Source organism: Oncorhynchus gorbuscha, unplaced genomic scaffold, assembly GCF_021184085.1.
Source record: "Oncorhynchus gorbuscha isolate QuinsamMale2020 ecotype Even-year unplaced genomic scaffold, OgorEven_v1.0 Un_scaffold_4870, whole genome shotgun sequence".
Classification (NCBI taxonomy): Eukaryota; Metazoa; Chordata; class Actinopteri; order Salmoniformes; family Salmonidae; genus Oncorhynchus; species Oncorhynchus gorbuscha.
This window is the reverse complement of record NW_025748797.1, coordinates 1,989-15,000: the sequence shown is the minus strand read 5'-3', so window position 1 is coordinate 15,000 and position 13,012 is coordinate 1,989. Positions and strand designations below refer to the sequence as shown.

General features: G+C 46.0%; 12 non-coding genes across 12 annotated transcripts; all 12 read right to left on the bottom strand.

Moving 5' to 3' along the window:
* Positions 1–349: 349 nt before the first annotated feature.
* Positions 350–422, bottom strand: trnaf-gaa. The gene has a single exon. It is a non-coding gene; the product is annotated as a tRNA-Phe (tRNA).
* An 82-nt stretch (positions 423–504) lies between these two features.
* On the bottom strand, positions 505–578 carry trnai-aau. The gene has a single exon. It is a non-coding gene; the product is annotated as a tRNA-Ile (tRNA).
* An 879-nt stretch (positions 579–1,457) lies between these two features.
* Positions 1,458–1,530, bottom strand: trnaf-gaa. The gene has a single exon. It is a non-coding gene; the product is annotated as a tRNA-Phe (tRNA).
* An 82-nt stretch (positions 1,531–1,612) lies between these two features.
* On the bottom strand, positions 1,613–1,686 carry trnai-aau. Its single transcript has one exon. It is a non-coding gene; the product is annotated as a tRNA-Ile (tRNA).
* A 6,880-nt stretch (positions 1,687–8,566) lies between these two features.
* Positions 8,567–8,638, bottom strand: trnaa-ugc. The gene has a single exon. It is a non-coding gene; the product is annotated as a tRNA-Ala (tRNA).
* Positions 8,639–8,894: 256 nt separating this feature from the next.
* Positions 8,895–8,967, bottom strand: trnaf-gaa. The gene has a single exon. It is a non-coding gene; the product is annotated as a tRNA-Phe (tRNA).
* An 82-nt stretch (positions 8,968–9,049) lies between these two features.
* trnai-aau lies at positions 9,050–9,123 on the bottom strand. The gene has a single exon. It is a non-coding gene; the product is annotated as a tRNA-Ile (tRNA).
* An 878-nt stretch (positions 9,124–10,001) lies between these two features.
* Positions 10,002–10,074, bottom strand: trnaf-gaa. The gene has a single exon. It is a non-coding gene; the product is annotated as a tRNA-Phe (tRNA).
* An 82-nt stretch (positions 10,075–10,156) lies between these two features.
* trnai-aau lies at positions 10,157–10,230 on the bottom strand. The gene has a single exon. It is a non-coding gene; the product is annotated as a tRNA-Ile (tRNA).
* Positions 10,231–11,892: 1,662 nt separating this feature from the next.
* On the bottom strand, positions 11,893–11,965 carry trnaf-gaa. Its single transcript has one exon. It is a non-coding gene; the product is annotated as a tRNA-Phe (tRNA).
* An 82-nt stretch (positions 11,966–12,047) lies between these two features.
* On the bottom strand, positions 12,048–12,121 carry trnai-aau. The gene has a single exon. It is a non-coding gene; the product is annotated as a tRNA-Ile (tRNA).
* A 597-nt stretch (positions 12,122–12,718) lies between these two features.
* trnai-aau lies at positions 12,719–12,792 on the bottom strand. Its single transcript has one exon. It is a non-coding gene; the product is annotated as a tRNA-Ile (tRNA).
* Positions 12,793–13,012: the final 220 nt, after the last annotated feature.

Here is a 13,012-nt window from a genome sequence, read left to right as displayed (position 1 = left end):
TTGCTCCTTGTGGCAATTCCAAACAGCTGGGGAATTTGATCAATTGGTATTGTGTTTGCTTAGCATGCTATAGGTAGTGGGATCGATGCCCGCATTCCCCAAAAACACATTTTTTTGTGGATCCAAGAAAGCTGCAGTTCACACTTCATGCAGCCTTGTCTTACGACAACCTACTGTCATGTAGCAATGACAAGCAACTTTAATGTAACACTGATGTCAAAATGTCAGATGAAAAAGCAAGACATTACTTACTTTCAGAGGAGCAGCGTAGCACACACCATTGAGGCCCACAAACAAAGCTATGGAAAGTTTCCTTGAAGCCAGAGCATAAAGAAAGAACAAATACAGATGCCGAAACCCGGGATAGAACCAGGGACCTTTAGATCTTCAGTCTAACGCTCTCCCAACTGAGCTATTCCGGCAATTCACTCAACATAATTCTGTGGCACCCTTGACAATTCACATGCATGTGACTCATAATTTTGACACTCAAAATGTACATAATAGCCAGTATGGGGATCGAACCCATGACCTTAGCGTTATTAGCACCACACTCTAACCAACTGAGCTAACCGGCCATTTGCTATTTTGCTCAATTGTTGAAATGCACCGAGCCTCTGCAAGTGCTGGCACGTCAACAAACAAGTCCACCAACAGCATAGCCTGACAAGACTGGACCCTCTTGGTTGCTTCTTGCGGAAATTCCAAACGGCTGGGGAATTAGCTCAAATGCTTTGCACGCGTGAGGTAGTGGGATCGATGCCCACATTCTCCAAAAGCACAATGTTATATGGATCCAAGAAAACTCCAGTTCACACTTCATGCAGCCTTGTCTTACGACAACCTACTGTCATGTAAACAATGACAAGAAACTGTCATGTAACAATGACAAGAAACTCTCATGTAACACTGATGTCACAATGTCAGATGAAAAAGAAAGACATTACTTACTTTCAGAGAGCAGCGTATCACACACTCTAACCAACTGAGCTAACCGGGCGCTGGCTACAGAGCACAATTGTTGAGATGCACCGATCCTCTGCAAGTGCTGGAGCACAAACTAACAAGTCCACCAACAGCATAGCCTGACAAGACTGGACACTCTTGGTTGCTCCTTGTGGCAATTCCAAACAGCTGGGGAATTTGATCAATTGGTATTGTGTTTGTTTAGCATGCTATAGGTAGTGGGATCGATGCCCGCATTCCCCAAAAACACATTTTTTTGTGGATCCAAGAAAGCTGCAGTTCACACTTCATGCAGCCTTGTCTTACGACAACCTACTGTCATGTAGCAATGACAAGCAACTTTAATGTAACACTGATGTCAAAATGTCAGATGAAAAAGCAAGACATTACTTACTTTCAGAGGAGCAGCGTAGCACACACCATTGAGGCCCACAAACAAAGCTATGGAAAGTTTCCTTGAAGCCAGAGCATAAAGAAAGAACAAATACAGATGCCGAAACCCGGGATCGAACCAGGGACCTTTAGATCTTCAGTCTAACGCTCTCCCAACTTAGCTATTCCGGCAATTCACTCAACATAATTCTGTGGCACCCTTGACAATTCACATGCATGTGACTCATAATTTTGACACTCAAAATGTACATAATAGCCAGTATGGGGATCGAACCCATGACCTTGGCGTTATTAGCACCACACTCTAACCAACTGAGCTAACCGGCCATTTGCTATTTTGCTCAATTGTTGAAATGCACCGAGCCTCTGCAAGTGCTGGCACGTCAACAAACAAGTCCACCAACAGCATAGCCTGACAAGACTGGACCCTCTTGGTTGCTTCTTGCGGAAATTCCAAACGGCTGGGGAATTAGCTCAAATGCTTTGCAAGCGTGAGGTAGTGGGATCGATGCCCACATTCTCCAAAAGCACAATGTTATATGGATCCAAGAAAACTCCAGTTCACACTTCATGCAGCCTTGTCTTACGACAACCTACTGTCATGTAAACAATGACAAGAAACTGTCATGTAACAATGACAAGAAACTCTCATGTAACACTGATGTCACAATGTCAGATGAAAAAGAAAGACATTACTTACTTTCAGAGAGCAGCGTATCACACACTCTAACCAACTGAGCTAACCGGCCGCTGGCTACAGAGCACAATTGTTGAGATGCACCGAGCCTCTGCAAGTGCTGGAGCGCAAACTAACAAGTCCACCAACAGCATAGCCTGACAAGACTGGACACTCTTGGTTGCTCCTTGTGGCAATTCCAAACAGCTGGGGAATTTGATCAATTGGTATTGTTTTTGCTTAGCATGCTATAGGTAGTGGGATCGATGCCCGCATTCCCCAAAAACACATTTTTTTGTGGATCCAAGAAAGCTGCAGTTCACCTTCATGCAGCCTTGTCTTACGACAACCTACTGTCATGTAGCAATGACAAGCAACTTTAATGTAACACTGATGTCAAAATGTCAGATGAAAAAGCAAGACATTACTTACTTTCAGAGAGCAGCGTATCATACACTCTAACCAACTGAGCTAACCGGCCGCTGGCTACAGAGCACAATTGTTGAGATGCACCGAGCCTCTGCAGGTGCTGGAGCGCAAACTAACATGTAATGTATTCCTATGGGGAGAGAAGTCAATGCAAACTCTTTGAAGTAAACACCTTCTTTTAACTATTAAGGGTTAATGCCACACGGTCAATGTTAGGCTTGCACAGATCGGAAGGACCTTAGGAACATACCTGAGGTCGAATTGTGCTTCTCACCCTAACGGTTCTCTCACTGTCACCCAAAAGCAAATGACGTTGTGGGGCAGGCTTCATTTTGGGCCTACTTTTCTAATGGTCGCTGCGCTTAGACCGAGCGAGCTACGGTCAAGCGGGATATCTCGTTGAACTCGGCACGGCCTAGAGATTATGTTTATGCCGTTGCCTGCTCTCTGTGTCTTTGAGCACCGCACTTTTTAACTCCATCCTTGCTGTGTGTGCGTGTGAGAGCTTTTCTTTGACATCTGTTGGGTAGTATCACATTTTCACTTCATTTCATTACAGTACAACGGTTTGATTTGTTTGATCGTAGCTAGCTACATAGCTAGCTACATAGCCGTCTTTGTATCAAAGATAATTGTGTAGTCTAGAGCGATTTTCTAGGTTCGCTAGCCAGCTATTGTCGTTCTTTTAACGTAACGTAAACAACACTGCTAGCTAGCCAGCTAGCCCCCGAATAGCAGAAACTATTACACTCAACGGAACGACTTGATTAGTCTAGTGTCAACAACGCACCCACTGCCAGCTGGCCTACTTCAGCAGTACTGTATCATTTTAATCATTTTAGTCAATAAGATTCTTGCTACGTAGCTTAACTTTCTGAACATTCGAGACGTGTAGTCCACTTGTCATTCCAATCTCCTTTGCATTAGCGTAGCCTCTTCTGTAGCCTGTCAACTATGTGTCTGTTTATCCCTGTTCTCTCCTCTCTGCACAGACCATACAAACGCTCCACACCGCGTGGCCGCGGCCACCCTACTCTGGTGGTCCCAGCGCGCACGACCCACGTGGAGTTCCAGGTCTCCGGTAGCCTCTGGAACTGCCAATCTGCGGTCAACAAGGCAGAGTTCATCTCAGCCTATGCCTCCCTCCAGTCCCTCGACTTCTTGGCACTGACGGAAACATGGATCACCACAGACAACACTGCTACTCCTACTGCTCTCTCTTCGTCCGCCCACGTGTTCTCGCACACCCCGAGAGCGTCTGGTCAGCGGGGTGGTGGCACCGGGATCCTCATCTCTCCCAAGTGGTCATTCTCTCTTTCTCCCCTTACCCATCTGTCTATCGCCTCCTTTGAATTCCATGCTGTCACAGTTACTAGCCCTTTCAAGCTTAACATCCTTATCATTTATCGCCCTCCAGGTTCCCTCGGAGAGTTCATCAATGAGCTTGATGCCTTGATAAGCTCCTTTCCTGAGGACGGCTCACCTCTCACAGTTCTGGGCGACTTTAACCTCCCCACGTCTACCTTTGACTCTTTCCTCTCTGCCTCCTTCTTTCCACTCCTCTCCTCTTTTGACCTCACCCTCTCACCTTCCCCCCTACTCACAAGGCAGGCAATACGCTCGACCTCATCTTTACTAGATGCTGTTCTTCCACTAACCTCATTGCAACTCCCCTCCAAGTCTCCGACCACTACCTTGTATCCTTTTCCCTCTCGCTCTCATCCAACACCTCCCACACTGCCCCTACTGGATGGTATCGCGCCGTCCCAACCTTCGCTCTCTCTCCCCCGCTACTCTCTCCTCTTCCATCCTATCATCTCTTCCCTCCGCTCAAACCTTCTCCCACCTATCTCCTGATTCTGCCTCCTCAACCCTCCTCTCCTCCCTCTCTGCATCCCTTGACTCTCTATGTCCCCTATCCTCCAGGCCGGCTCGGTCCTCCCCTCCCGCTCCGTGGCTCGATGACTCATTGCGAGCTCACAGAACAGGGCTCCGGGCAGCCGAGCGGAAATGGAGGAAAACTCGCCTCCCTGCGGACCTGGCATCCTTTCACTCCCTCCTCTCTACATTTTCCTCCTCTGTCTCTGCTGCTAAAGCCACTTTCTACCACGCTAAATTCCAAGCATCTGCCTCTAACCCTAGGAAGCTCTTTGCCACCTTCTCCTCCCTCCTGAATCCCCCCCCCCCCTCGTCCCTCTCTGCAGATGACTTCGTCAACCATTTTGAAAAGAAGGTCGACGACATCCGATCCTCGTTTGCTAAGTCAAACGACACCGCTGATTCTGCTCACACTGCCCTACCCTGTGCTCTGACCTCTTTCTCCCCTCTCTCTCCAGATGAAATCTCGCGTCTTGTGACGGCCGGCCGCCCAACAACCTGCCCGCTTGACCCTATCCCCTCCTCTCTTCTCCAGACCATTTCCGGAGACCTTCTCCCTTACCTCACCTCGCTCATCAACTCATCCCTGACCGCTGGCTACGTCCCTTCCGTCTTCAAGAGAGCGAGAGTTGCACCCCTTCTGAAAAAACCTACACTCGATCCCTCCGTTGTCAACAATTACAGACCAGTATCCCTTCTTTCTTTTCTCTCCAAAACTCTTGAACGTGCCGTCCTTGGCCAGCTCTCCCGCTATCTCTCTCTGAATGACCTTCTTGATCCAAATCAGTCAGGTTTCAAGACTAGTCATTCAACTGAGACTGCTCTCCTCTGTATCACGGAGGCGCTCCGCACTGCTAAAGCTAACTCTCTCTCCTCTGCTCTCATCCTTCTAGATCTATCGGCTGCCTTCGATACTGTGAACCATCAGATCCTCCTCTCCACCCTCTCCGAGTTGGGCATCTCTGGCGCGGCCCACGCTTGGATTGCGTCCTACCTGACAGGTCGCTCCTACCAGGTGGCGTGGCGAGAATCTGTCTCCTCACCACGCGCTCTCACCACTGGTGTCCCCCAGGGCTCTGTTCTTGGCCCTCTCCTATTCTCGCTATACACCAAGTCACTTGGCTCTGTCATAACCTCACATGGTCTCTCTTATCATTGCTATGCAGACGACACACAATTAATCTTCTCCTTTCCCCCTTCTGATGACCAGGTGGCGAATCGCATCTCTGCATGTCTGGCAGACATATCAGTGTGGATGACGGATCACCACCTCAAGCTGAACCTCGGCAAGACGGAGCTGCTCTTCCTCCCGGGGAAGGACTGTCCGTTCCATGATCTCGCCATCACGGTTGACAACTCCATTGTGTCCTCCTCCCAGAGCGCCAAGAACCTTGGCGTGATCCTGACAACACCCTGTCGTTCTCAACCAACATCAAGGCGGTGGCCCGTTCCTGTAGGTTCATGCTCTACAACATCCGCAGAGTACGACCCTGCCTCACACAGGAAGCGGCGCAGGTCCTAATCCAGGCACTTGTCATCTCCCGTCTGGATTACTGCAACTCGCTGTTGGCTGGGCTCCCTGCCTGTGCCATTAAACCCCTTCAACTCATCCAGAACGCCGCAGCCCGTCTGGTGTTCAACCTTCCCAAGTTCTCTCACGTCACCCCGCTCCTCCGTTCTCTCCACTGGCTTCCAGTTGAAGCTCGCATCCGCTACCATACCATGGTGTTTGCCTACGGAGCTGTGAGGGGAACGGCACCTCAGTACCTCCAGGCTCTGATCAGGCCCTACACCCAAACAAGGGCACTGCGTTCATCCACCCCTGGCCTGCTCGCCTCCCTACCACTGAGGAAGTACAGCTCCCGCTCAGCCCAGTCAAAACTGTTCGCTGCCCTGGCCCCCAATGGTGGAACAAACTCCCTCACGACGCCAGGACTGCGGAGTCAATCACCACCTTCCGGAGACACCTGAAACTCCACCTCTTTAAGGAATACCTAGGATAGGATAAGTAATCCCTCTCACCCCCCCTTAAGTTTTAGATGCACTATTGTAAAGTGACTGTTCCACTGGATGTCATAAGGTGAATGCACCAATTTGTAAGTCGCTCTGGATAAGAGCGTCTGCTAAATGACTTAAATGTAAATGTATGTAAATGTTGGGAGAAATGACTGATTTACAGTTCATGAGGGTTACCTAGTCACACATATGAAGTTTAGGAAGGATGTGACTTTTTTAACCCTTCAAAACAGACAGTGTGACCCAATAACAGGCACTTCCGGTTGGCACAGGAAGCTATAAGTAAACACATGTCTTGATTCACATAGCCACTTACAGAATCCTGAGTTGTAAGTCTTTAAGTTAAGAATGGACTGATCTACGATCTACAAAGCGTTGAATGTAGTCATTTTCACCTTTGAAGGTTATGTACATCAAAACACCTTTTGGGTCAATTTAACCACTTCCGGTTGCTCCAGGAAGCTTAGAATCGACACAGGTAGACCTCATAGTGGTCTGATGGACTGTCATAGACGACAGGTTCATAAGGCATTCATAACCCGCATAGGGTTCAGGTTGAATTTAGAGGTGCAGGCAATGTATTCCTATGGGGAGAGAAGTCAATGCAAACTGTTTGATGTAAACACCTTCTTTTAACTGGTATGGGTTAATGACACACGGTCAAGGTTAGGCTTGCACGGATCGGGAGGACCTCCGGTACGTTCCTGAGGTCGATTTGTGCTTCTCACCTGAACGGTTCTCTCACTGTCACCCAAAAGCAAATGACATTGAGGGCCAGCCTTCATTTTGGGCCTACTTTTCTAATGGTCGCTGTGCTTAGACCGAGCGAGCTACGGTCAAGCGGGGCATCTTGTTGAACTCGGCACGGCCTAGAGAATATGTAAATGCCATTGTAGGCTTTGTGTGTCTTTAAGCACCGCACTTTGTCACTCCATCCTTGCTGTGTGTGTGTTTCTGTGTGTGTGTGTGTGAGAGAGAGCTTTTCTTTGACATCTGTTGGGAGAAATGACTGACTTACAGTTTATGGGGGTTGCTTAATCACACATATGAAGTTTTGAAAAGATCTGACCTTTTAACCCTTGGAAACTGCCACTGTGACACCATTTAAGGCACTTCCGGTTGGCACAGGAAGCTATAAATAAACTCATATCCTGATTGGGGTATGCTTTTACAGAATTCTGAGTTTTAAGTCTTTACGTTAAGAACTGAGTTATTTACGGAGGGTTTAGTGAGTGTGTGTTATTTCAGAAAATCATAGAAAATCACAGAAATCTCGCAGAGCTCCGCAGCTCACTTTAAAAAGATTCGTAAGAACACCCTGCAACTGGATCTGTAACCGTTGGAAAAAAAACACCTATCCATGAACATCACCAATCTGTCGTTGTACGATTTCTCTTAAATGACGATAGATAAATGGCTGGTTCTTTTTTTATTGACACCGGAGGCTCCTTGACTTTGACGAAGTGGAAAAATAATTTCTCTATTTTCATTTTGGACCTAATCCCAGATAAATGGCCATAACTCAAAAACAGTTGAGGCCTAGACGCCATCTTGTTCGGGGCCAACTGGCTCTACTTCCCCTTAATATAATAGTTGTGTTCAAATATTGATACAACATGATTCTTCTACAAAGTACTCCAATTAATGTAAATTTCCATGGAATTTGAAGCCTTTTCTATAAAGGCACGGATGGGATTTGAACCCATGGTCTTTGATTTACGAGACCGTCACCTTACCACTTGGCCAACATGCCACCCTATACTGCAATATATATATATATATATATATCAACATTCTGGAAAATAGTAGTTGTGCAAATGTGAATTTGGCACACAAACTCAGTGGAGAAAGGACCTCATACATATATAGCATGCACTCCCCTCTGAGCTTCCATCCCATTTAATTTGCAGATAAAACGCAATATCAATACACTGTACTTTATATATACACCACTCCATTGAAACTACAATGAAATGATAGCAGCAATTCTTAAAACAGGTACGGACAGGGATCGAAAACATGAACTTCAGTTTTTGAAAATGATGCCATAAAAGTTGGCAACCATGCCACTTCTGTTCTATAAATGTACTAACAGGGATTGAATGCCTGTTCTTCAGATTAAAAGACCAAATTATTTAGCACATCTCTGTTTCCTGCTTAGAATTTCAACATATTGGAAAGTAGAAGTTGGGTCTTTGCAAAAAAACATGGAGAAGCTGGGGATTGAACCTAGGATCTCATACATGCAAAGCATGCGCTCTACCACTGAGCTACACCTCCTTTCTCCAAAAGCACATTGTTTTATGGATGCAAGAAAACTCCAGTTCACACTTCATGCAGCCTTGTCTTACGACAACCTACTGTCATGTAGCAATGACAAGCAACTTTAATGTAACACTGATGTCAAAATGTCAGATGAAAAAGCAAGACATTACTTACTTTCAGAGGAGCAGCGTAGCACACACCATTGAGGCCCACAAACAAAGCTGTGGAAAGTTTCCTTGAAGCCAGAGCATAAAGAAAGAACAAATACAGATGCCGAAACCCAGGATCGAACCAGGGACCTTTAGATTTTCAGTCTAACGCTCTCCCAACTGAGCTATTCCTGCAATTCACTCAACATAATTCTGTGGCACCCTTGAGAATTCACATGCATGTGACTCATAATTTTGACACTCAAAATGTACATAATAGCCAGTATGGGGATCGAACCCATGACCTTGGCATTATTAGCACCACACTCTAACCAACTGAGCTAAACGGCCATTTGCTATTTTGCTCAATTGTTGAAATGCACCGAGCCTCTGCAAGTGCTGGCACGTCAACAAACAAGTCCACCAACAGCATAGACTGACAAGACTGGACCCTCTTGGTTGCTTCTTGCGGAAATTCCAAACGGCTGGGGAATTAGCTCAAATGCTTTGCACGCGTGAGGTAGTGGGATCGATGACCACATTCTCCAAAAGCACTTTGTTTTATGGATCCAAGAAAACTCCAGTTCACACTTCATGCAGCCTTGTCTTACGACAACCTACGTCATGTAAACAATGACAAGAAACTATCATGTAACAATGACAAGAAACTCTCATGTAACACTGATGTCACAATGTCAGATGAAAAAGAAAGACATTACTTACTTTCAGAGAGCAGCGTATCACACACTCTAACCAACTGAGCTAACCGGCCGCTGGCTACAGAGCACAATTGTTGAGATGCACCGAGCCTCTGCAAGTGCTGGAGCGCAAACTAACAAGTCCACCAACAGCATAGCCTGACAAGACTGGACACTCTTGGTTGCTCCTTGTGGCAATTCCAAACAGCTGGGGAATTTGATCAATTGGTATTGTGTTTGCTTAGCATGCTATAGGTAGTGGGATCGATGCCCGCATTCCCCAAAAACACATTTTTTTGTGGATCCAAGAAAGCTGCAGTTCACACTTCATGCAGCCTTGTCTTACGACAACCTACTGTCATGTAGCAATGACAAGCAACTTTAATGTAACACTGATGTCAAAATGTCAGATGAAAAAGCAAGAAATTACTTACTTTCAGAGGAGCAGCGTAGCACACACCATTGAGGCCCACAAACAAAGCTGTGGAAAGTTTCCTTGAAGCCAGAGCATAAAGAAAGAACAAATACAGATGCCGAAACCCGGGATCGAACCAGGGACCTTTAGATTTTCAGTCTAACGCTCTCCCAACTGAGCTATTCCGGCAATTCACTCAACATAATTCTGTGGCACCCTTGACAATTCACATGCATGTGACTCATAATTTTGACACTCAAAATGTACATAATAGCCAGTATGGGGATCGAACCCATGACCTTGGCGTTATTAGCACCACACTCTAACCAACTGAGCTAACCGGCCATTTGCTATTTTGCTCAATTGTTGAAATGCACCGAGCCTCTGCAAGTGCTGGCACGTCAACAAACAAGTCCACCAACAGCATAGCCTGACAAGACTGGACCCTCTTGGTTGCTTCTTGCGGAAATTCCAAACGGCTGGGGAATTAGCTCAAATGCTTTGCACGCGTGAGGTAGTGGGATCGATGACCACATTCTCCAAAAGCACTTTGTTTTATGGATCCAAGAAAACTCCAGTTCACACTTCATGCAGCCTTGTCTTACGACAACCTACGTCATGTAAACAATGACAAGAAACTATCATGTAACAATGACAAGAAACTCTCATGTAACACTGATGTCACAATGTCAGATGAAAAAGAAAGACATTACTTACTTTCAGAGAGCAGCGTATCACACACTCTAACAAACTGAGCTAACCGGCCGCTGGCTACAGAGCACAATTGTTGAGATGCACCGAGCCTCTGCAAGTGCTGGAGCGCAAACTAACAAGTCCACCAACAGCATAGCCTGACAAGACTGGACACTCTTGGTTGCTCCTTGTGGCAATTCCAAACAGCTGGGGAATTTGATCAATTGGTATTGTGTTTGCTTAGCATGCTATAGGTAGTGGGATCGATGCCCGATTCCCCAAAAACACATTTTTTTGTGGATCCAAGAAAGCTGCAGTTCACACTTCATGCAGCCTTGTCTTACGACAACCTACTGTCATGTAGCAATGACAAGCAACTTTAATGTAACACTGATGTCAAAATGTCAGATGAAAAAGCAAGAAATTACTTATGAAAGATTAGTGGAATCTGTGTGGGTTGCTGGACAGGTAGGATGACTGACAGTGTCGGTGAACAGGTGGTCACGTGTCAGGTGACAGAGGAATGTATGAGACTGAGGCAGGAATTCCTTTAACCATAAAGTGGTATATTTACTGGTAGTCTGTGCTGCATCACAAAGGAAACAAATAACATGTATACAAGGATCGATGCCCACATTCTCCAAAAGCACATTGTTTTATGGATCCAAGAAAACTCCAGTTCACACTTCATGCAGCCTTGTCTTACGACAACCTACTGTCATGTAAACAATGACAAGAAACTATCATGTAACAATGACAAGAAACTCTCAAACACTGATGTCACAATGTCAGATGAAAAAGAAAGACATTACTTACTTTCAGAGAGCAGCGTATCACACACTCTAACCAACTGAGCTAACCGGCCGCTGGCTACAGAGCACAATTGTTGAGATGCACCGAGCCTCTGCAAGTGCTGGAGCACAAACTAACAAGTCCACCAACAGCATAGCCTGACAAGACTGGACACTCTTGGTTGCTCCTTGTGGCAATTCCAAACAGCTGGGGAATTTGATCAATTGGTATTGTGTTTGCTTAGCATGCTATAGGTAGTGGGATCGATGCCCGCATTCCCAAAAACACATTTTTTATGGATCCAAGAAAGCTGCAGTTCACACTTCATGCAGCCTTGTCTTACGACAACCTACTGTCATGTAGCAATGACAAGCAACTTTAATGTAACACTGATGTCAAAATGTCAGATGAAAAAGCAAGACATTACTTACTTTCAGAGGAGCAGCGTAGCACACACCATTGAGGCCCACAAACAAAGCTGTGGAAAGTTTCCTTGAAGCCAGAGCATAAAGAAAGAACAAATACTGCAACCCGGGATCGAACCAGAGACCTTTAGATCTTCAGTCTAACGCTCTCCCAACTGAGCTATTACGGCAAATCACTCAACAAAATTCCGTGGCACCCTTGACAATTCACATGCATGTGACTCATAATTTTGACAATCTAAATGTACATAATAGCCAGTATGGGGATCGAACCCATGACCTTGGCGTTATTAGCACCACACTCTAACCAACTGAGCTAACCGGCCATTTGCTATTTTACTCAATTGTTGAAATGCACCAAGCCTCTGCAAGTGCTGGCACTTCAACAAACAAGTCCAACAACAGCATAGCCTGACAAGACTGGACCCTCTTGGTTGCTTCTTGCGGAAATTCCAAACGGCTGGGGAATTAGCTCAAATGCTTTGCACGCGTGAGGTAGTGGGAACGATGCCCACATTCTCCAAAAGCACATTGTTTTATGGATGCAAGAAAACTCCAGTTCACACTTCATGCAGCCTTGTCTTACGACAACCTACTGTCATGTAGCAATGACAAGCAACTTTAATGTAACACTGATGTCAAAATGTCAGATGAAAAAGCAAGACATTACTTACTTTCAGAGGAGCAGCGTAGCACACACCATTGAGGCCCACAAACAAAGCTATGGAAAGTTTCCTTGAAGCCAGAGCATAAAGAAAGAACAAATACAGATGCAAACCCGGATCGAACCAGGGACCTTTAGATCTTCAGTCTAACGCTCTCCCAACTGAGCTATTCCGGCAATTCACTCAACATAATTCTGTGGCACCCTTGACAATTCACATGCATGTGACTCATAATTTTGACACTCAAAATGTACATAATAGCCAGTATGGGGATCGAACCCATGACCTTGGCGTTATTAGCACCACACTCTAACCAACTGAGCTAACCGGCCATTTGCTATTTTGCTCAATTGTTGAAATGCACCGAGCCTCTGCAAGTGCTGGCACGTCAACAAACAAGTCCACCAACAGCATAGCCTGACAAGACTGGACCCTCTTGGTTGCTTCTTGCGGAAATTCCAAACGGCTGGGGAATTAGCTCAAATGCTTTGCACGCGTGAGGTAGTGGGATCGATGCCCACATTCTCCAAAAGCACAATGTTATATGGATCC